Source organism: Leopardus geoffroyi, chromosome D3 (assembly GCF_018350155.1).
Source record: "Leopardus geoffroyi isolate Oge1 chromosome D3, O.geoffroyi_Oge1_pat1.0, whole genome shotgun sequence".
Lineage (NCBI taxonomy): Eukaryota > Metazoa > Chordata > Mammalia > Carnivora > Felidae > Leopardus > Leopardus geoffroyi.
The window spans coordinates 27109985-27134110 of record NC_059339.1 but is presented as its reverse complement, the minus strand read 5'-3'; the positions used below and the strand labels follow the sequence as shown (position 1 = coordinate 27134110).

General features: G+C 52.1%; 1 protein-coding gene across 4 annotated transcripts in view; it reads left to right on the top strand.

The window, feature by feature from the left end:
- KIAA1671 (KIAA1671 ortholog) overlaps nucleotides 1-24126 on the top strand; it is a 203770-nt gene that overhangs the window by 96504 nt on the left and 83140 nt on the right. The gene's annotated exons all lie outside the window — the stretch shown is intronic.

Sequence of the window (24126 nt, the reverse complement as noted above, 5' to 3'; positions counted from 1 at the left end):
TATTTTTTTTGAGAGACAGAGAGACAGAGCAGGAGCAGAGGAGGGACAGAGAGAGAGACACACACACACACACACACACACACACAGAATCCAAAATAGGCTCCAGGCTCTGAGCTGTCAGCACAGAGCCTGACGTGGGGCTCGAACTCGTGAACCATGAGATCATGACCTGAGCTGAAGTCGGATGCTTAACTGACTGAGCCACCCAGGTGCCCCTGAATATTGTCATATTTTAAATGTAAGGCAATATTTATTGATTTTTGTCTTTTTAATTATAAAAATAATATATGGAGGTGGTAGAAAACTTTTGAAAAATCCTAAAGGACATAAATGAAGGAAGAAAATAAGTCACCCATAGTCGTGTGTATTTTTGAAATCTGTCGTCCACAGTGACCCAATGACCTTGATGTGCCCAAGTGTGTGTCAGTCTCTGGGCTTGCTGTTAGGGAGGCTGTGATATTGTGATTTTTTTTTTTTCAGAAAAAAAATTTTTTTTTAAATTTTTGAGAGAGAGAGACAGCGAGAGCAGGGGAGGGGCAGAGAGAGAGGGAGGCACAGAATCCGAAGCAGGCTCCAGGCTCTGAGCTGTCAGCACAGAGCCCGATGCGGGGCTCGAACCCACAAACCCCAAGATCATGACCTGAGCCAAAGTCGGATGCTCAACCGACTGAGCCACCCAGGCGCCCCTGTGATACTGTGATTTAAGTAAGAAATACGTATTTGGCCTTCCTTCCTGTTTCTGGCACAGAGTTCCTAAAACCCTGGAATTTCCTAAGTGATAAGGGAGCAATAAAGGTGTCCTGAGATTATGTTAATGATGTGACTTTTGGACCCCACCTAGGGATGGGAACTGGTTGCCAGGGGAACCAACTATGGGATTAGAAAGTTAGAAATCTCAGTCCCACACCTGACCTCCAGGGAGGGGAGAGGGGCTGGAGGTCCCAATAATCTCCAGCGGCCACAGATTTAATCAGCCATGCCTATGTAATGAAGTCTCCATATAAAACCTAAAAGGACAGGGGGTGCTTCTGGGTTGGTGGGCACGTGGAGGTTTGTAGACAGGTGTATAGGCTAGCTCAGAGAACACGGGAGCATCGCACCCTTTCCCCAGACCCTGCCGTGTGCCCCTCTCCCATCTGGCTGCTCTCCGGTTCCATCCTTTGATAATAAGCTGGTGATCTCGTAAGTAAAATGTTTCCCTGAGATCTGTGAGCCACTCTTGCAAATCAATTGGACGCAAGGAGGAGGTCATGGGAACCCCGGGTCCACGGCCAGTCTGTCAGAAGCCCAGGTGACAACCGAACCGGGACTCGTGATTGGCGTCTGAAGTGGGGTGGGAGGCCATCGTGCAGGACCGAGCCCTTAACCCAACCCGTGGGATCTGATGCTGTCTTCAGGTGGATAGTGTCAGAACTGAGTTGAAATGGTAGGACACCCAGCTGGTGTCAGAGAATTGCTTGGTGGTGTTGGAAAAAAAAAATACGTGTTGGAATTGGTGTCAGAATCAGAAACGCAGAGCTGATAGACACAAGCCTGGTGCTCTGTGTGGACTCTGGGCACCTCAGCATACGTTCACTTAACACACGCTGACTGCACTTTGGAGCTATAGGATCAGATCCTCGGAATGCAGGTGAACAGCATAGACAGGGCCCCTGAACCTTGTGGGGTCACAGGCCCTGCACAAGGAATTGGGACAGACAGCACAGGTGTGTTAGGATGGGGTGGTTCACAGAGCTGTGGGGGACACGGTCTCGTCGGGGGTCGGGGGGTCCAGGAGAGTCTCCCGGGGAAGCTGAACACTAAAGAATATGTAGGAGCTGTCAGGTGGATGCTAGGGTAGGGCAGGGGGAAGGGTGTGCCAGGGAGAAGGAACAGCATGTGCGAAGGGCTGGGGTGGGTGATTGAAAGGCATGCTCGAGACTGGTCCCAGAAACCAGCACAAACTCAGCCTGGCCGGTGGGAGGTGGGGGGGACGTCGAGGAGGACGCTGTCAGCCTCACAAGGGCAGCTGTGGGGGACAGGTGGACAGAGACATGGCTCCTTACCTGGCTTTGCCCCCAACTCCCGGTGTGGCCTGGGGCAAGTCTGGTTCTCTAGGCCTCAGTCTCCCCATCGGAACCATAATGAGGTGGTTTAGAGGGTCTTTCCAGGCGTGAATCCCAGAGATCCGGTCTTCACTGCCTCCTGTGGGTGACCAGGTCCTGGAGCATTGAGGCGCCGTGTGTCCTCACTGCTGGCTTTGCGGCTCACCCACGTCTCCCTCCCTCCGCCCCACCAAAGACAGCCTGGCGCACGGATAACCGGATTAGCCCTGTGTCTGGAACGCGAAGCTGGAAACCCTTGCTTGTTGAGCTTCTGAGAAAGCTGGGGGACGTGGAAACCCCTCAGGCTTCGGATCTGGATCGTGTCAGAGCCGCCTGGTGTCGGGCAGGCCAGTTGACCTCACTGGACCTCAGCTTCCTCATCTGCGAAGTGGGGACACGTCACCTTCCTCATTTGCTTGTTGGGACCATCCCTGGGAACCCTCTTAGCTTGAAGGTCTACAAGTCGCTGCTCAGCAAATGCGAGCTCTTCCTTTCTCCCAGGAACCTACCATCAGATTGAGAGTGACCAGCTGGCCGCTGACTATCGCACGTGTCCCTGGGCGGTGGGGGGGGTGGGAGAGGGTGCCTCGCCCCATCCCGGCCATAGAGGCGAATCCACCTTCCCTCCGCCCATTCATTGTCCCATGACCCTGGTGTTTTAAAGTTACTTTTTAATTTTAGAATACTTTTAGATTTATAGAAATGTTGCACACATAGCAGGGGAGTTCCTGAACCCTTCCCCCCATCTCCCCCCATGTTCGCGTCTTGCCATAACCACCATACATTTACCCAAAAGAAGCGATTGGTTCAGTACCATTAACTAAATGATCAATTTTACTCCACCGGTTCCCATCCGGGGGCAGTTTTGACCTTCAGGGGACACTTGGCAATAGCTGATGACCTCCTTTGACTGTCACAACTGCGGGAAGAGGGTTGGTACTGGCATCTGGTGGGTACAGGCCAGGGATGCTGAACAGGATGGCCGCCCACCCCCCAAGCTCCCTCCACAGAGAGTGATCTGGCCTGAGACGTCCATTAACCCTGAGGCTGAGAGAAACGTGCCTGATTCAGGTTTCACCTGATTTTCCACCAACATCTTTTTTCTGTTCCAGGACCCAAGCCGGGATCCCACCTTGTATTTTGCCTGTGAGTTTCACCCATAACAGGGGCCCGCTGACTGCAGGCTGGGCGAATGAGTGCTTAGATATCCACATCGTTGTGTGTGTCCACTGATAACGAGAACGTTTGCCCACACCACTGAAAAACACTCTGTAAACGTGCTGTTTGATGGCTGCTTAGAATTCGCACGTGTCACCAGCCTTGGCTATTTGCCATCTTCCTGGGGCTTTCACCATACGTACAACTTAGTGATGGTTGTTCTCGGCCTTCAATATGTTTTTTCAAGTTTTTATTTAAATTCCAGTCAGTTAACATACAGTGTGATATTCGCTTCAGGGGCACAATGTAGTGATTCAGCACCTCCACACGTCGCCCGGTGCTCATCCCCAGCGCCCTCCAGCCTTAAATGTGTATTTACCTTTCAGGTTATTTCGAAAGTCAGCTTCTTAGGGGCCAGGCGTCCGCTGCAGCAGGTTTCTGCAAAGTTATCATTTGTTGATGGGATGTCAGTGGCTTCCTGTTGGTGGCTCGGGTCCATCACATAGCTACAGGTCTTTCTGGGGGCGGGGGGAGAAACCGCCGGCCCCCACCATCCCGCCCTGTCACCAGCCCAGCGTCAGCTGGGACGCGGGGGAGGGAAACTGTTTCTGTTTCAAATCATTAGTAACTGTAGCTGATGACTGAGCCGCCATGGCTGTTTTGAGTTACTTAATCTCCTTTGTTGCCGGGATAGCTTAACCAGACAGTCCCAAGGCTGGTGGCCTTTTTGGGGCACTGACATCAAGCTGGTGTGGCTCGAGGTTGTCAATTGCAACAGTAGTAGCATTGATGGTAGTAATAATTAATAATAATAATTAATAACGGCCAGCACCATTCCTGCTGACCATTTACAACATCCTGGCTTAGTGCCTTTCATGGATGTCTCATCCTATCCTCACCAGAACCCCATGGGTAGATTTCATGATCGCCTTTGTTTTGCATTTAGGGAAACGGGCCCAGAGAGGTTAAGCAGCTCATCTAAGGTTCCCCAGCTGGGGGTTGTCAGAGCCCAGATCTGAGCTTAGGACTCCAGTGTGTCACTTTACTTCACTGAGCCTGTTATTCTGGTTTCTCTGGTGGGGAAACTGAGGCCCATGGGATTGAGGCAGTTTGCCAGCCTACCGGTTTTTATTCATAGCAAGCTTTGCAAGGTGGAAGATGATAGAAGGGTGTTGCACTGGGCCAAGCAGGTCTGGAGAGAGAGAGAGAGAGAGAGAGAGAGCGAGCCCTGGCTCAGAATCCCGACTTCACCAAAAAGCAAGTCCCATTACTGCTCCGGGCCTCAGTTTCCCTATCTGTAAGTGGAAGTCGTCGGCCCCACCTGGCCGGGCTCCACTGAGGATTCACTGTGATAAGGGCATTAGTATTCTTGGCGCAGGGCTGGACTCAGAATGGGTGCTCTGTTTCGAGATGTTCTTTTTTTGGGGGATGGGGATGGCTCTGCTATAATGGCAGAGACGCCCTGCACCCCCCACCCCCCAACACACACAGACTTTCCCAGGCTCAGAGAGCCTGGAGGCTGCCTCGTGGCTGGCCACCTTCCTCTAGTCTGTGTCACCCACAGCTAAGGGGCTTATCAGAATGCCACTTCCGGCAGCTTCTCCTGGAAGCTGCCACGTGACATGGAGTCCAAGATCGAGGACAGTCCTCTGTGCTGTTGGTTGTGGGTCCCTCCCCTGCCCCTTCCGGGGTCGGTGGTTCAGTGGCTCGGTCTCTGGAATGAGAGAGGGAAACCACTTTGTTTCCCCTTGTGGTTGGTAAGATTCATCTCCCCTCGCTTGACTCCATGACCGGATTTTTTTTTTTTAATTGGGAAAATGTCCAAATGTCTAAATGTGGTTAAATTGGCTGTTCTTTCCCTCGGGCTTCCTTGCTGCTTGTTTGCTGAGCTACATCCCTCGCTCAGCTTGTCACCACGTCCAGGAGATAAGGGCACGCACGAACCGTGTTTCCCCCCAGGCCCCCCACCCACGGGCGGCATCATGATAATCCTTATAACAACCCCACGAGGTTGGTATTGTCGCCGTTTCACATTTGAGAAAACAGAAATTCCAAGAGGTTGAGTACCCACCCGATATTAAAAGGCCCGTAAGGGCGGGGCCGGGCTTTGAACTCGGGAAGCCTGACGTTGAAGCCGATGTGCTTGGTCACTGCACACGGCTTCCCTCGGGCAGGAGGGCTGCCTGTCCTGCTCACTGTTGAGTCCCCAGCCGCTGGCACCGTGTCTGGCACCTACTGGTTGGGCACTGGACGAGGGCTGATGGACCACGCGACCGGCCCAGTGTGTCACAGGGGTCGTGGGGACGAGCTGCCCGTGAGCTCCGACGTGGTGCCCGGCGCTCAGCACAAGCCCGTCAACGGTCGCCGCTGCTACTGTCGTTATTTTCATGACCAGCCCCTGCGTCTCAGATCTTGGCGCCTTCCGTGTGTGCTGAGGCCTGGTTTGTCTTCGCAGTGTTTGTGGCCAGAATAGAAGAACTGGCTATTTTTGTGCTGTTTGGCTTGGGCCTGGGGTTTGGGCCACGGGACGCCGTGTGTCACGAGAGGTTTGCATCCGACTCGAGCCGTGATCAGGAAGCCAAGTTGCAGAGCTGAGAACGGGGTCTTGGAGCCAGGCTCTCCCGGCTTCCAGCCCCCACGGAGCCGCTTCCTAGTGGAGTGTGGGGCTTTGAGCAAACCCCTTCACCTCGCAGAAAGTCAGCTTTGCCATCCGTAGAGTGGGGATGACGACAGCATCTCCTGGGGGGGGGGCGTCCTGAGGACTCAGTGAAGTAATGCAAACAAAGCTGGCCCGTAGTAGGTCTTAAATAAGTGCTGATGACTGATGTCAGCACAGACACCTAATGGGCCCTCAGTTCGGTTCAGGTAAACACATGTGCCAGGCCCTGAGCGAAGGGCTTGGGATACATCGGTGAACAATGTGGTCAAAGATCCCTGTCTCAGGGATTAACATTCCAGTGGGTTCAGGCAATGAACAATGGGCATGATACATAAGAGCATGTATAATGTGTCAGGGGGTGGAGTGTGCTGCGGAAAGAAGGAAGTAAGCAAGTAAGAAGGCTCAGGAGGACTTGGATGGGTGGGACCAGGGGGCCTACCTAAGAAGGTGACAATTGGACAGAGACTTTGGAAGAGGGGAGGGAATAGGCCAGGGAAGCTCGGGGGAAGAGGCAGCAGCCGGTGCCAAGGTCCTGTGGTCCGAGTGTGCACAGGTGCTTTCGTGAATCTGGAAGGAGGCCAGGGTGGCTGCCGAAGAGTGAGTGAGGGGAGCAGAGTTGACAGCAAGGTCGTGGAGGTCACGTGAAGGACTTTGCCTTGTGCTGTGAGGGTGACAGAGCCGTGGAGGGGTGACACCTCGAGTGACACAATCTGACATGGTTTTGAATGGAGCCCCCCGGTTGCCACGCACGGAGCAGACTGAAGCGGGACCAAGGCAGGACGAGGAAGTGCAGTGAGGGACCCCCGCGGGTGTCCAGGGGGGAGGCGGTGGTGGCTCAGACCAGGGGCAGCGGAGGAGGCGGGGAGAAGGGGGCAGGTTCCGGATCTGTTTTGAAAGTTGAGCGACAGGATTTGCTGGTGGATTGGATGTGGGGTGGGAGGGAAGGAGAAGAGTCCTGAAGACACTGAGGGTTTGGGGCCTGGCCGTTGGAAGGGTAGAGGTGCCATTGACTTTCTTCAGGAAAACTGTAGGTGGGTGGGTTTACAACTGAGGCAGATCAGGACTCGGCTTTGGACTTGGGGGGTGGAAAGAATGTCAGACACCCCATGTTGTCACGTGTTCCCCATCCTCTCCCCGGCCTCGCTTTCCCTGTCTGTACAACAGGAACGATAACTTCTGCCCTGTCCATGTCTAACGGTCATTGAGATGCTCGGGTGGGAACTTTTATTTTATTTGTTTAAAGTGTATGCATTTATCTTGAGAGAGTGAGAGCAGAGGAGGGTCAGAGAGAGAGGGAGAGAGAGAGAATCCCAAGCAGGTTCTGTGCTGTCAGCGTGGAGCCTGATTTGGGACTTGAACTCAGAGATCCATGAGATCATGACCTGAGCTGAAATCAAGAGTCAGGTGCTTAACTGAGCCACCCAGACGCCCCTGAATGGGAATGTTAAAGGGCCTCCCGGGAGGGTCAAAATACCAAGTCCGTGTGGTGAGATTTTTTTGGCCCCTTAGATAATTCCTGGCATTTCTGAGCCCCCACTAGGAGGCCCTCAGAGCCTTTAGACACAAGCAGGCCCTGCTAACTCCCATTGTAGGGTTCACAAGAATCCACCGGGCACATCCATCGTGGTGACAGTTCCCGACTCTTCCCTGTTAGGGCCCCTCATGGCAGGACCACCATCCCATCCCCCCTGTTAGTCTGCAGGATCCTCAACATAAAAGGAAAAGAGAACCTTGTGATGTGCGTGGCTCCCCCGGCTCATCGGGCCCCTCCCGGGTCCTCGGTGGGCCTCAGCCACACTCCTATGCCTTTGGGAGTTTCATGCTGACCGGATGAGATGAACCCTGCTCTCGAATGGAGGGCTTGCAGGCTGGCAGCCCTTGCCGTCCCAAAGGAACCGTTGCTGAGTTTCAGACATTCCAGGGCTTCAAGCATTTGGAAGGGGCGTGCCAATTCTGTGACGGCCAAAAGGAATGATAAATGCAGGGTAGAAGCTCTGGAGGGGTGGGCCTGTGGGCAAAACACTTCTGGGAGCCAGGAGTCCCAAGCGTGATTGCTGTGTGACCCCAAGGCAATTGCTTGCCCTCTCTGGGCCTCAGTTTCTCTATTGGTATAATGAAGTATTGGACTGGGTTCTCCTTAAGGTGTTTTGTTTTGGTTTGTTTTGGTTTGGTTTGGTTTGGTTTGGTTTTTTACTGTGCACAGTCTCCCAATTCTATGAGTCTAGTAAAGAATGGAGCTTTGGGGTCAGACAGGCCTGAGTTTAAATCCAGCCTTCCCTGCTGTGTGACCTTGAGTGAGGGGCTTCATGTCTCTGAGCCTCAGTTTTCTCTCTGGGGATGAGAAATCCCCCTTTCTCAATGGGGATTATGTAAGCATCTCATTGCAGAGACCAGCAGGGAGAGCACCTGGAACGCGGTAGTAGGCACTGTATAGATGGAAACATTCCTTCCGGCGAATATTCTATGAACCATGTAGTATATAGGATGCTAACTGGCTGCCTGACTGGCAGAATGATTTCCAGGTTGAGACGCTAGAGGGCGCTCCTGTTCTAACAAATCACCTAGCTCTGAGGTGGACTTTTAATTTTTATTTTATTTTATTTTACTTTATTTTATTTTATTTTTTTGTTAGTAATCATGGTTTTCTTTTTTCTTTTTTTAATATAATTTATTGTCAAATTGGTTTCCATGCCACACCCAGTGCTCATCCCAACAGGTGCCCTCCTCCCTGCCCATCACCCACTTTCCCCTCTCCCCCACCCCCCCCATCAACCCTCAGTTTGTTCCCAGTATTTAAGAGTCTCTTATGGTTTGCCTTCCTCCCTCTCTGTAACTTTTCTTTTCCCCCTGCCCCTCCCCCCTGGTCTTCTGTTAAGTTTCTCAGGATCCGCATGTGAGTGAAAACATATGCTGTCTTTCTCTGCCTGACTTATTTCACTTAGCGTAATACCCTCCATCCACGTTGCTACAAATGGCCAGATTTCATTCTTTCTCATTGCCAAGTAGTATTCCATTGTATATATAAATCTGTTCGTCAGTTATGGACATTTAGGCTCTTTCGTTAAAGCAGCCACATACCTGAGTGTGTGTAACCCTCTCCAGAGAGGCAGGTGCTTGAATTATCCCCATGTTGGCGGATCGGGTCGTTGAGGGAAACCTGACTTGTCCAAGGTCACATGGAGAGAAAGCATCAGAACCTGGTTTCTGGGGCAGGGCTTTTTCACCTGGAACCCACGGTCCCTCTTTGCACCCCGAGGTCTCCCGCAGCCTGAGTTCTGGTGCCCAGGAAGGAGGAGTCAGGCCACTCGGATCAGTCTTGGTGGGATAAGCCGGGCCAGCCCCTGGGCCCTGGTCTTTTCAGCCCAATATCGAGAAGAGGTATAGTGTAGGATGTGAATGATGGAGGGGGGTGGGGTGGGCACATTTTGCTGAATCCTAGGATGCTGGTCCCTGGAGAGAAGCTGTGCCTTTTTTGTTTGTTTGTGTGTTTTGGTGGTAAATCTGGCTTCAGGCCATCAGTAATGGACGAGTAAACAACTCATTGTGGGTCAGTGCCTGTCCTGCTGCCCACTTTTGTCACGGGTGGGCAAAGGACTTTTCCAGAGCTGAAAAGGGACTTGGATTTGGGACTTGCAAGCTGAACAAATATAGGGTTTCCATCTTTGAGGCAGAACGGATACGTGGGAGGCAGCCTGGGAGCCAGGATACTGGGGTCTGGTCCCACTCTGGGCCCAGCGTCTTCGTCTTTGAAAGGCACTCACTGACTTGTCTCAGGGTCGGCTTGCTGTGCACGTGTACTGAGCGCCTGCTCGGGGCTGGGCCCTGAGCTGGGTCTTAAAGCCTGAGCAGGACCAGCGGGGAATGGACATTCTGGTGGCAGGACCAGCTGGTGCAAAGGCCTGGCGGTTCTGGAAGAGGTGGGAGATGAGAGGGCATCTTTATTTGGAGCCTAAAGGACATAATATCAGTATTTCCTCAAAGGGGGAAGTGATGGTATGCGTGAGAAGGTTGTCAAGAAATTTGGTCCCAATTATTCATTTGAGAAAACCCCTTGCTTTCTTTTTAAGGAAACCTCTCTTTATTTTTTATGGAGAAATCCTGAGGTAGGGAGGGAAAAATGTTTGTAGATCTATTCTGTTTAATATTATATTAATATTTTGTATTAGCCGTGCATTCATAAAACGTAAGCACATTCATGTGGTTAACATAATATCATTTTATAGTCACGATGTAAATGCAATAACACGGTAATAGGAGGTGATTTTTACCTTCTCTTCTGGGGCCAGGGTATGTCTTCGCCAGGACGGCCAGATTAAATTACCGTAGCCCAAGTGGCCTACAGGACAGAAATTTATTTTTTCACGGTTCTGGAGGTTAGGAGTCCAAGATCAAGGTGCTGGTAGGGTTGGTTTCTCCTGAGGCCTTTCTTCTTGGCTTGCCGACGGCTACCTTCTCGCTGTGTCCTCACATGGCCTTGCCTCTCTGCTCATGCACTCTGGCGCCTGTGTGTATACATATGTCCTCTTCCTATGGGGACACCAGTCAGATGGGATTAGGGCCCACCCTGAGGGCTTCATTTTAACCTAATCACCTCTCGAAAGGCCCTGTGTCCAAATACAGTCACATTCTGAGGTCCCAGGACCAGGGCTTCCGCATTCAAATGTTGGGAAGACACAGTTCAGTCCATAGCAGCCAGGCACCACGCAGAGCGCTTCGTGTGGCTTTATTTTACCCTCGCGACAGTCCTGCGAGGGAGAGGCTGTTACCACCCCCATCTCACAGATGATGAAACTGAGGCTCAGAGACAGGTGAAGTCGCTTGCAGAAGACCGCACAGCGGCTCAGCCGTGGAGCTGGGATTCGATCCCATACGGTGTTGCCTCAGAGCCTGCACTGTGTTAGTTCACGTTTTTAGGTTGACTTTAATCCCGAGGATGCCTCTTTTAATCTTTCACAATTCTGTCGAATTTACCGGACGTTTCCTGATTGCCAGTCTGTACTCTGCCCTGTCCTTGTTTAGGTGCAGTTGGAGGAGACCCAGACGGGGAGGGAAGGCCCTCCCCAGACCCTGGTCCTGTCCCAGCTTGTTGGCCTGTTGGCCACCTTCCCAGGGGGGTGTGCCGGGGGCCGCCTGCTCCCTGCTCTGCCCCTGACTGCCCGTGTTTGCCGAGAGCAGCCTGGGCCCATGAAAGCAGCCTTTGTCCTCCTGGAGGGATGACCTAAGTCCCGTCTGGGGAACAAAGCGTCGACCTGCCACGTGAGTTCAGGTCAGCCCCAGTAGCCTGCAGAGTCTCTCAGGCTGCCTGGGGAGGGGGGGGGGGGGACAGCCTTGGTCACAGGGCGGCTGATTAGGTAGGCTTAGGAAAGCCGCAGAGCCCTCCGGTGTCCTGAGCGCCGAAGCCAGGGGCTGCTGTGTGCACAGAACTTTACAGCTTCTAAGGTCCCCCGCTCTCTGGTTTAGTGCATCCTTTCAGATGGTGCAAGGTCTACAGGTCAGGGACTCAGATAGGCAGGTACCAGGTGTTTTGGGGAACCACTTCCAAAACATGGGGGTATAAACAAGCCACTATTTAATATGCTCATAGTATTTGGTAGGTCAGGCAAATCGGACAGGGCTCGGTGGGGACAGCCGCTCTGTGATCGTTGGGGGTCAGCTGGGAGCCCTGAATGGCTGTGGGCTGGAATCATCCGGAGGCTTCTTCTTACCTCCCTGCTCGGTGCCTGCGATGAGCTGGGAGCCGGGCTTCTGTGGGACTGTTGACCGGGCACCTAAATGCGGCCACTGCAGCCTGGGCTTCCCCAGCCACAAGCCCACGAGGCAGATGTCATCCTTTATGATGGACACAGCCCCCGGGAGTCACTTCCACCGCTCCCTGTGGACTGAAGCAGTCTCAAGCCTCCTTCCCCCTGGATTCGAGTGGAGGGGACACGGACCCACCTTCCAGTGGGAGAAGTGCCAATTTGCAGTCACGTTGCAAAACCACCCTGTCTAGAAATAAAAGAAAACGTGACTAGGTATCATTTATTGAGCACTTACTGTGTACCACGGCTTCATGCGGATTAAACCTATAAGATCCTCCTCACAGCCCCCAGGAGGGGGTGGATTCAAAGCCTGCTGTTTTCCTGGCACATTTGGCCCGAGAGGGTGGGGGAACCGAGGGAAATCAACATCGGTGTTGAACTTGCCACAGTCGGAAGTTGTGGGCTGACTTTTCCCCCCTTCCTTTTCCAAACTTAGAATATCCCTCAAGTTCTTGAAAATTCTCAAGTGTCTGATTCATCTCATCCCCACTCACCCATCCTTGCCTCTGGCTCTCAGTTTCTCTCTCCGGGTGCTGAGTGTCCCCCCCCCCCCACTGCCGCACCCCTAACCCCTTCTCCACTCTGTAGCCCTGCGGGGAGGGCGCACTGCACACCCCCGCCCCCCCTCCCCAGCTGGCTGCCTCTCTCAGAGCTTCTGAGGAACCATCGAGTGGGGCCCTGCGGTCCTGATGGAGGAACCAAGCTGTTACTCACCCCTGTGCGAGTGCCACGTTCTCTGTTCCTCCAGGGCCGGCCTTGGGGCTCATTTATCTGCCTTCCAGGGTCTGACATTCGATAGGTGCCCAGTATTTGTTTGGTGAACTGAACCCATCAGTGGTGAAGCGGGGAAGGATGGCTGGCTGGTCAAGGGCAGAGGTTCTCTCTTATCTGTGTCCCTGGCACACAGAGGGCACTCAGTAAGTGCTCATTGTACCAGACGAATGAAGCTGTGAAGGGGTGGATGGGCCTGAGAGCGGTGACTGTGCCAGGTATTCGTGCCCTTGTCACACCGCACAGTGCTTGACGCCCGTTCACTCTGTTCATGAACGTTAAGCAGAATTGAATGAGTGAAGGAAAAGCGAAACTTCTTGAGAGTAGGGACGCGTCTTGATTATTTGTTTCCCCAGTTCTTAGAACAGGGCCTGGCATACAGTGGGTGCTCAATAATTGCATGCTGAACTGAATACATGAATGAATGAATGAATGAATGAATGAGCGAATGAGTGAATAAACGAAACTTTGGGAGGTGGTAGGGCCCGTGTCTTGTTCATGTCTTTCCTCAGGTCCTAATACAGGGCCAGGCAGACAGCAGGTGCTTATTAGCACATGCTCCCTGTGTTGCCCTGACCTTTGTAGGGGCGTCTGTGCCTGAGGATTGAGAGGGGCAGGCTGGCTGGGTGGACCTTGCCTGTCTTGATTTGCCCCCTGCCCCACCCACCGGGCCCCACTGCAGACTTTTCCTGTTGTTCCAGTGTGCACAGGTGGACAGGAAGTCCCCGAAGGCCGGCCCGGGAGCTGCTTCCCCTATTTTCTTCATGCCAGGCTGGCCTTGAGTGGGACCAAGGCACCAGTCCGAGCCCCAGCGCCGTCGTCTGGCTGTGGAACAGTCTCCCACCCCCCACCCCCCTGCCCCCCCAGGAGTTTTCTTCCTGACCATGTTAGCGATTCTATTTTAGAGCTGGCTGGCCAGCTTATGCCCGGCAGGGGAAGCCTGGGAGAATGTTCTGCACAGAAGCCAGCCCCTAAAATCGCCTAGTTCTGATGCCGGCCGGGCAAGTTAACCCCCCAACAGCTGAGCCTCCGGCACAGAACAGAGTCAAGGCTTTGGGGGTCTGAGAGAGCAGGATTCAAATCTACCTCTGTGACTTTAAGTAAATGGGTGTAGTAAACCTTTTATTTTTTTTGTTTCAGGATCCTGTTTCCCAATCCAGGGCTATGCATGTCTGTTGCTTTTTTCAACTCCTTGTGCTGAGGCCACGCACTCCCAGAGATATGGTTTCAGTGGATTCCCAGCAACTGTGTTTAAAGAACTGTCTGCCCCATTTGAGATCGAGAGACAGTGTCTCAGGCTGTGTCCTCGAGAAACAGAGCCTGAGACAGGGATTCACGAGTACGGGATTTAGCGATGGAGAGGTTGAGTCTGGGAGGAGTCCGGGAGGGTAAACAGCACCACCAGATAAGACCCGCCTTGAAGCAGGCGGGCAGCTCTTCCTTTATCAGCCAAGGTCCCCAGAACCTGGGGGACGGGTGCCTCAGCCAGTCCAGGAGACTTGGGTGAGTGGCACGGACAGCATTTACGACAGCCAGCCAGATTTGAGGGTTACTGACTCGATTCAGCAGGACACTGGGTGTAAATTGGCTGGCATGGGGTAGTCAAAGCTTAATCAACAGTAGCTTGGTAAACATGAAAATCTGTTAAGGAAATGAAGGTGGATAAATCAGAGCTGATGATGTTTACTCTTCAAAAGCCCACAAGGAGCCAGGTTCAAAGAGTGGGTGCAGAGGTGAGGCCCCCACATCCTCTGCCTCCGAGGAGGGTGGACACACTCATAAATATATATTTATTTTTGAGAGAAGAGAGAGAGACGGAGCACAAGTGGGGGAGGGACAGAGAGAGAGGAAGACACAGAATCTGAAGCCAGCTCCAGGCTCCGAGCTGTCAGCACAGAGCCTGACTCGGGGCTCAAACCCACAAACTGTGAGATCATGACCTGAGCCGAAGCTGGATGCTTAACCGACTGAGCCACCCAGGTGCCCCTGGACACACTCATAAATGGATACATGTGCGGTCGTGCCGTACCTTGAATGTCTCCACTCACTGAGGCGAGATTCGGTAGAAGGAGGAAAGTTTTAACACAAGCGTCCAAACATCAAAGAACAGGTTTTTTTTTTTTTTTTTAATTGGAAAAGCGATCCATACGCACACACGGTAAACATTTCCAAGAGAGCAAAATTGTATTCTAAGGAAAAATCGGGCTCCCTGCCACCACTTCCAACCTGCAGTCCCTTCCCAAAACCTGGTGACCATTTCCATACGTCTCCTTTTAGAAATGTTCTCTGCACACGAAAGACTGTGTCTGTGCATGTACCTGTATCCTCCTGTATACACACACACGCACATGCGCGCGCGCGCGCACACACACACACACACACACATTTTAAAATAAATCAGACCTTGCTGTGCTATATGCAGCGTCCTAGGCCTTGATTTTTCTTCTTCTCGTAGACCTGACGTCTTTCCCTATGAGGACAATAGGTCTACTCTATCTGATGGCTTTATGTTTTTTCCTTGCACTGTAGTTTATTGATCTGGTCTCCTCTGGGTGGACACGCAGGTCGTTTCCAATTCTACCTACCATAAACCGAGGCTGCGGTGAACACGCTTGTGCAGACCTCTTTGTGCCCTTGACGTGTTGCGTCTGCGGGAGAAGTGCCTAACCGTGGACTTGCTGGGTCGTTTGGAGGTTGAATAGAGGTCTTGCAGGTGGGCCGGGAGAAAGGGGGATGGGGAGGTGTTCAGGCAGAAAGAACGTGTCTGTGGGTACAGGAGCTGGAAGCTGAGAACAGGGCGGCCTCTGCCCTCGAGCACAAGTGTGGTCTGAGCCCCCATGCCTGGGGCTCTGGCCTGATGCTCTAATGCCCCATCATGGGCCAGGGTTTTACGTCAGCTCTAGGGATCCAGGGCGTGCAGGTGACCGGTTATGAGGGTTCCGGCCCAGTGGCCTCTTAAGACCCGCTCGTGGGCGTCAGGGTTCGCCTCTGGGCACCGTGAATTCTGGAGCCCTCCGCTCCAATGCTGTCTCAGTTGAGAGATCTCAGCGTTTCTCTTTAAGTCTCAGGGCCCTGGCCTCCCCGAGCACATGGGTAGTTTGGTGAGAAGCCCACTGTGGCAGGTTCTCTTGGAATTCCTCTGCTCCCAGTTCCTGGTTCAGCCTGGCTCCCCACCTAAAACGTTCCCAGGCCTGTAGCCCCTGGCTGGGCACCCGGGTGGCTCTGGGACTAAGTCAGCTAATGGCTAACCCCTGTTTCTTCTCTCCCTATCCTTGTTCCCCACGTGTGCTCTGGGAGTTGAGATCTCTCTCAGATGTCTGCTGGAGTCTCTCGCTCCCTTAGAGCATGAACATTCCTTTGGGAAAATCTCACACCTAGAGAACCTTTCCAAGGCCCCTGTGGGACAGACAGCCAGAGGCTGGCTCCCTCTTCCTCTATAAGGCAAAAGAGGTTACTAGTTACTGAGTGCTTGCTGTATCCAGGCGCCACACAAGGCCTTTCCTGTCGTCTCATTGGGTTCGCGTAGCACTCCCAACCCAACAGTATTGTCACTGCCATTTTATCACAGGCTCAGAGAGGTGCGGTGACTTGCCCAGGGTCACACAGCCATCGAATGAGGGATGTACATTGGTCCCACAGTTAGGTCCTTTCTCCTCTACCATGTTGCTCCCTGCTGTTTCTTGCTGGAAAATCCTTGCTGGGAATGCTCTTTCGCTGGATGTCTGTCCCACTGGGCCATAGGCCCCACCAGGGAAGGGGTCTTCATCTGCCTCATCCACCTGGCTGTGTCCCCAGAGTCCAGCTACAGGGCCTGGCACATGGTAGGCACTTAGTGAATATCTGTTGAATGACTAAGCGAACTCAGGAAGGTTAAGGCCTTGGTCTGTGTGCTGACAAACAAAACTTTCATCCACTTGTAGTAGTATTTATGGCTTGGTCCCTAAGTTCAGAGTGAGACTCGCATTTTTAAAAACGAAAGCCCTCCCTCTGCCTCTGCACACCAGTTTGCCTCGTAGGAAGCTGGCGTTTTGCAATTTGTCCTCTGGGAGCCAAGCGAGGATTGTCTCTTCTGTAGAATGTCACCAGAGAAAGGAATCTGAACATTTCCTTTAGAAATTTCTGCGTAAGACGTGAAGGCGCGCGGGAGACGCGTACTTGAAGGTTTCGGTTGCCATGGCTACCGGGCAATACAGCGGATTGCGTCCTCACTCACAGTCTCCGCCAGACCTTCAACCGCTGTGTCTCCGTTACAGGATTTTGGCATTGAAGTGCGTTTTCTGCAGCGAGGGGCTGGGAGGGATTCCTGCTGCTGAGTCTCTGCCGGCTGACTTGCTTTCGCCAGCAAGTATTGGTGTCCTGTGCCCGTGTCCATCAGGCTCCGTCTTCTGTGCACCAGACGCTGGTCTTGGCACTGAGCTTTAGTGTGGAATAAGAAAAGCACAGCCCCTGCCCCAGCAGAGTGCGTGTTCTAGTGGGAGAGACAGCTAGGGCATATGGACAGTTTATACCGATAAATGCATGGAGACAATACAACAGAATAGTGTGGCAGAGATTGGAAGGAGATGTGGCCGCAAAGTGCTCTAAGAGGGCATGGCATTTGAGCAGAGATCTGAAAGAAGGAGGCTTCGTGCAGATATCTGGGGGAGGGGTGTTCCAGGCAAGGGAAACAGCACATGCAAAGGCCCTGAGGTGGCAGCCAGCTTGGAGGGGTTGAGGCCAACAGGAATGCCGACACGGCCAGCCTACTAACGAGCAAGTGGAGGGAACGGGTGGGGGTCTTGAGGGCCAGGGCAGAGCTTTTGGAGTTTATTCTGGTCGTAGTGGGGAGCTGAGGGAGTGCTCTCAGTGGGGGTTAACATGATGGCATGGAAAATTAGAAAACTCATCCAGGCTATTGTGTATAGGCAGGTGCCCTAGAGGGGCAGGAGGAAGAGTGGAGAGGCCAGAGGTGATGGGGGCTTGGCTCTGGTGCTGAGGCAGGATGGGGGAGTAGGGAAGAAGCGATCTAATTCAGGCTGTAGTTTTGAGGAGGGGTTAGTGAGGAGAGATGAGAAACTAAGGAAGGTTCCAGGCTTCTGGCTGGGACAGTGGGGTGGGTAGTGGCACTATTTGCTGTGACCAGAGAGAGGAGAGAGCTGATTTCAGTCTGGGCATCAATGATGCCATTAGATTTTGGAACAGAGAGGGGGGTGGGATTGAAGGAGTTTTCATCTGGCTTTTTAAAAAGATGGGTGATGTTGAAGCTTTCCCGGAGGGGCTGGCCCAGCAGAAGGGGAAACACGGGGGCTGCAGGGAATGAGAGATGAGTTGGATGCCGGGCTGATCTCCTGGAGTTGGTGGGAGGAGGTGCCTTAGGGCACAAGAGGAGGGCACAAGCTGGCCCGGGCTGCAAGGAGGCCCCTTCTTTCGTGGCAGTGGAAGGGGAGGTATGCTGGCCTCCTGGATGCAGGGGGCAAGAGAGGCTGGGGTCTTTCTCCTTCGACTGCTTGGATTTTTTTGCAATGAAGGGAGAGGTGAGCTCACTGGCTGAGTGTGCAGGGGGAAAGGAAGGGAGGCTTGGAGATGAGCAGAAGGAGTGAATTGACTAAGGTTGGAAGCGGGCAGGTGCCTGGGTTCAAATCCAGCCCTCCAACCACTGGCAAGTTACTAAGTGCCAGCATTCATGCAGTGCTCTCTACTCACTGAGCAATGCCCAGGCAGCCCTCCAAAGCGCTTACTATTATCATCCCCGTTTACAGACCAGGAGACTGAGACTCAGAGAGGTAACAACTCCTTGCCCAGGGTCACACAGCTTATCGGTGGACAGGCCAGATTTTGAGCCCAGGCACTGTGGAATGTGCTTTCCAGGCTGGAAACCAAATCTGAGGTCCACATGTCTCCTCTTTCAAGAGGAGACGGGACCTCGGGGAGGTTTGGGTGGACACCGCGTGGCCCATGTTAGGCGCGTGAGTGATGGCCGCACCACCTCCGCTGACCTGTTTCTGTTCACTTGGTTTTCCACCAAGTGACCCTTGCTGCTGGCATCTCATCACTGCACACATTTTCAGTTGCTCAGAGAGGGCCTTCCTCTGAAGGATCTCATTCAGTCCGTTTTGAAATGAGAGACTTGGCAGGGGGCACGGAAGGTGGCTACGGTGGTTATCATCACAAGTTGAAAATAACTTGTTTGGGTAAGAACGGGGTAGCACGGGGATCTTCCCCGACACCCTGGCCCCCGCCCCCTGTCCCCATTCATTTCTGCTTCTGACAGAGACCTCGTCAGCCCCTGCCTCGCCCCTAGCAGGACCCCACTGGGGAGGCAAGGTGACAACTGCCTTGTGATACGCAAACCGCCAACTCAGACCCTCTTGACAAAGGACTGGATTCATCAGAACCAATAGGACTTTTCATGGTGGGATGAAGGATAGGGCTGGTTTAACTACCCTGTTTGATTGATTGACTTGTTTGCTTCAAGTTTTTATTTAAGTTCCGCTCAGTTAACATACAGCGTAGTATTACTGTAAGTTTCAGGAGTAGAACCATCCTGTTTAAACAGAGGGTGGGGGCGATTCCGCCCACAGCTCTGAGCTTTCTGGAGGGGCCCAGCGCTGGCACATGTGGACCCTCAGGGTGGTTCTGTGGAGTAAATGAGTGGGTTGGACTAGAAGGGCTCTTACGGATTGTCAGTGGCAGCCCCAGAGATAGGAGAGCAGAGGACTCCCCGAGGCCACATGGCAGTCCCGGCCCCCCACCTTCAGCCCAGAGGCGGGGAGTGACGGGTGAGCACGAGCAGGACGCAGCACAGCGGTGCACCAAGAAGGGGGACCTGGGTCATCTCAGTGATGGCTGATGAATGCAGTCCCCTCCACCTTCCCACAGTGGCCTCTCCAGGCGTCCTTCCCTTACTGGAAGGACAAAGGGGTTGGTTTAAAGCTCAGGGCGGCGTTGTTAGAAAATACGTCCTGTGGGGGCGCCTGGGTGGCTCAGTCGGTTGGGTGTCTGACTCTTGGTTTCTGCTCCGGTGTGGTCTCTTAGTTCATGGGTTCGAGCCCCCGTGTTGGGCTCCGTGCGGGCAGAGCAGAACCTGTTTGGGATTCTCTCTCTCCCTCTTTCTGCCCCTCCCCTGCTCTCTCTCTCTGTCTCTCTCTCTCAAAAAATAAATAAACATTGAGGCTCCTTGCTGGCTCTGTCGGTTAAGCGTCCCGCTTCGACTCAGGCTGTGATCTCGCAGTTTCTGGGTTCGAGCCCCGCATCGGGTTCTGTGCCGATTCTTTGTCTCCCTCTCTCTCTGCCCCGCTTGTGTTCTCTCTCTCTCTCTCTCTCTCTCTCAAAAAGAAATAAACATTAAAAAAATTTTTTTAAACATAAAAAGACTTTAGAAAATATGTCATGTGTTTTGAGACAGTTGTGAAAATGGACACTCTAAAAAGATGCCTTGATCAGGGATGTGTCCTGCATTCGAAATACGACTTTGTGTTTCAATGACCCCAGTCTTGTAGCCTGGGTGGGTCTGGGAATACTGGGCTTCCAGCCCTCCCTTCTTTCTCTTCCTGCCTCCTTCACATCCTTGCTGAGCCCTGACCCCGTAACTGGCCCTTGGCTGGTTCCACTCATTCATTCCACAGCTACTTGTGGAGGGTCTTAGGGGCTGGGAATCCTGCGGTAAACGGGACAGCCGTGAGTGCGCCATATCTCGCGTGGGGTTGTTGAGACTTTGATTAAAGGCTCACTCCAGAACATGTATACGAAAGGACATCAGCCTGCAAGACAGACAGACCCAGGTTCCAGGCCCAACTTTGCCGCTTCCTAGCTCAGTGACCACGGGTACCACACTGAACGCCTCTGAGCCTCAGTTTCCCCGTCTGTAACAGAGGCACTGCCAGCTCAGAGTGTGGTTTTGGAGATTCTGGGGAGAAACGGTACGTGTGGGTTTTACAAAAGATGGGGGCTCCATGTGGTCCAGTCTCTGCACTGAATCACATTCCAGCATCCAGGAGTAAAACATTAAGACTGAAATACTGTCATGTTTGTGTGTGTCTGTCCCATCCCTGCACGTCCGGTCTATACATATGTGTTTCCTCTCCTTTTCGGGTCTGTCTCTTCCCTGACCCTTTATGGCTTAGCTTGACTACAGTCTGGTTAGCCTTTAGGTGTGCTTTCTCTGGCTGGGACAGAAATTTCCTCTGAAGGTGCTGTCCCTGGGGGAGGAAGGTCCAGTTTGCTGCCAGACCCGCTGGTGCGATCCAGCCGTCCCCGGGATCAGAAGGGGAACTCAGAGAAGCACACCAGACTTGTTCCCTGCCTGCTGCAGATGGCATTCGGAGAACGAAAGCTGTCGTTCCGTCGTTCTGTCTGTGCATAGTCTGATCAGACGGGAAGCGCCCTGGTGAGTGAGCCCAGCACCCGCACACCTGCTCCCTCACCTGAGAGTCCCAGGAAGAACTTGTGGGGTGCTTGGCACAGCCACATGGGTCCTTGAGGCCGGAGTGGTGGGTGAGGCTGCCTGTCCACAGGCCACCTCCAAGAGCTGCCTCTGGGGCCCTGGTGACCGAATTCCAAATGTGCAGCGGCTTCGTTTCGCTTGTCCTCAGCCACTTTATGGAGCTGGCACAGCTGGTCTTAGCTTTCACCCAAGACACACGAGGTCTCCTGGAGCCTCTGGCTTCCCAGGCTTCCCTCCCCACCTGCTTCTCTGCTGGTCCCACTTGGCCAAAACTTACCCACCCCCGGTCCCTCAACCCTCAGAGTTGTGCTCATTCTAAGAGCCACCACCGTTACATTTTTTGAATAGCTTTATTGAGCGAGAGTTGATACACGACACATATTTAAAGTGTGCAGTTCGATGAGTTTTGGCAGGTGTATTCCTGAGGAACCACCACCCCAATTAATATCACAAACATATTCATCACGCCCAAGAGCTTCTTCCGGCCCCTCTCCCCTCCCTTCCCCCCTCCCTGCCCCCCAGCACCCACTGATCTGCCCTCTGTCATATAGATTAGTTTGCGTTTGCCAGGATATTATACCAATGGAATCATATACCGGGTGTTCCCCTTCATCTGGGTTTCTTTCACGTCACATAATTATTTTGAGATTCATCCCTGTTGTGGATGTTAGTGGCTCATCCCTTCTCATTGCTGACGACTGTTCCGCTGCGTGGATGTCCCCATCTGGATATCCATTCACCTGTTGGTAGATGTTTGGGCGCATTCCAGTGTTCTTAAGAACAGAGCTATTGTGAACCTGGGGCGCCTGGGTGGCCCAGTAGGTTGAGCATCTGAGTCTTGATTTCAGCTCAGGTCATGATCTCACAGTTCTTGAGGTCGAGCCCTGCGTCGGGCTCTGGGCTGACAGTGCAGACCCTGCTTGAGATCCCCTCTCCTTCTCTCTCTGCTCCTCTCTAGCTTTTGTGTGCACGCGCTCTCTCTCAAAATAAATAAACTTAAAAAGAAAAGGTGTCTGGTTTAAAAAAAAAAAAGCTACTGTGAACCTTCGTGCTCAAATCTCTGTGTGGATGCACTCTCATTTCTCTTGGGTAAATACCTAGGCCTGGAATGGCTGGGTCCCGTGGCCTGTGTATGTCACAATCTTTAAGAAACTGCCCACTGTTTCTGGCACAAAAACAGACACTCAGATCAATGGAGCAGAATAGAGAACCCAGAAATGGACCCACAAACATACGGCCAACTAATCTTTGACAAAGCAGGAAAGAATATCCAATGGAATAAAGACAGTCTCTTCAGCAAGTGGTGCTGGGAAAACTGGACAGCGACATGCAGAAGAATGACCCTGGACCACTTTCTTACACCATACACAAAAATAAACTCAAAATGTATGAAAGAACTAAATATAAGACAGGAAGCCATCAAAATCCTTGAGGAGAAAGCAGGCAAAAACCTCTTTGATCTTGCCCGCAGCAACTTCTTACTCAACACGTCTCTGGAGGCAAGGGGAAAAAAGCAAAAATGAACTACTTGGACCTCATCAAAATAAAAAGCTTCTGCAGAGCGAAGGAAACAGTCAGCAAAACGAAAAGGCAACTGACGGAATGGGAGAAGATATTTGCAAATGACATATCAGATAAAGGGTTAGTATCCAAAATCTATAGAGAACTTACCAAACTCAACAGCCAAAAAACAAATAATCCAGTGAAGAAATGGGCAAAAGACATGAATAGACACTTCGCCAAAGAAGACATCAAGATGGCCTACTGACACATGAAAAAATGCTCAACTTCACTCATCATCAGGGAAATACAAATTCAAAACCACAATGAGATACCACCTTACGCCTGTCAGAATGGCTAACGTTAACAACTCAGGCAACAACAGATGCGGAGAAAGAGGATCTCCTGTGCATTGTTGGTGGGAATGCAAGCTGGTGCAGCCACTCTGGAAAACGGTATGAAGGTTCCTCAAAAAAGTAAAAATAGAACTACCTTACTACCCAGCAATTTCACTACTAGGCATTTATCCAAGGGATACAGGTTATGCTGTTTCGAAGGGACACATACACCCCCATGTTTATAGCGGCACTATCAACAATAGCCCAAGTATGGGAAGAGCCCAAATGTCCATCAATGGATGAATGGATAAAGAAGATATGGTATATATATATATATATATATATATACAACGGAGTATTACTCAGCAATGAAAAAGAATGAAATCTTGCCATTTGCAACTACATGGATGGAACTGGAGGGTATTATGCTACGTGAAATTAGAGAAAGATAAATATCATATGACTTCACTCATATGTGGAATTTAAGATACAAAACAGATGAACATAAGGGAAGGGAAGCAAAACTAATATAAAAACAGGGAGGGGCGCCTGGGTGGCTCAGTCGGTTAAGTGTCCGACTTCAGCTCAGGTCACGATCTCGCAGTCTGTGAGTTTGAGCCCCGCATCGGGCTCTGGGCTGATGGCTCAGAGCCTGGAGCCTGCTTCCGATTCTGTGTCTCCCTCTGTCTCTGCCCCTCCCCCGTACATGCTCTGTCTCTCTCTGTCTCAAAAATAAATAAAATGTTAAAAAACTAAAAACAGGGAGGGGGACAAAACATAAGAGACTCTTAAATATAGAGAACAAACAGAGGGTTGCTGGAGGGGTTGTCGGAGGGGGGGATGGGCTAAAGGGGGTAAGGGACATTGAGGAATCTACCCCTGAAATCATTGTTGCACTATATGCTAACTAACTTGGATGTAAAAAAAAAAAAAAAAAAAAAAAAAACACTTCTAGGGAAGAGAAAAAAAAAAAGAAAACTGCCCACTGTTTTCCAAAGCGGTCACACCATTTTGCTTCACACCCCCTGGGAGTTTCAGTCGCTCCCCATCCTCACCAACAGTTGGTACGTCACCGTCATTTGATGGGCAAGGATGCTGAAAGTAACAAAAAGCCGCATAAAGATGGGTCAAACAATGTGGATCACTTGACATAATTCACATAGTGGTTGGGGGGATGTAGTGCAACGTTCAGCAAATTCTAGCCTGTGAGCTAAGAATGACTTTTGCATTTTTAAAAGGTTGTAAAAAACAACTGTAAGAAACGTTTCCCCCCCTGCCCCTGCCCCAGGCCTTTCATGGGAGGCCCAGGGTGGAGGACAGTGTGGTATTGTGGCCACACAGGGTCCTTGCTGTGTGATCGTGGCCAAGTAGCTTGGCTTCTCTGAGCCTTACT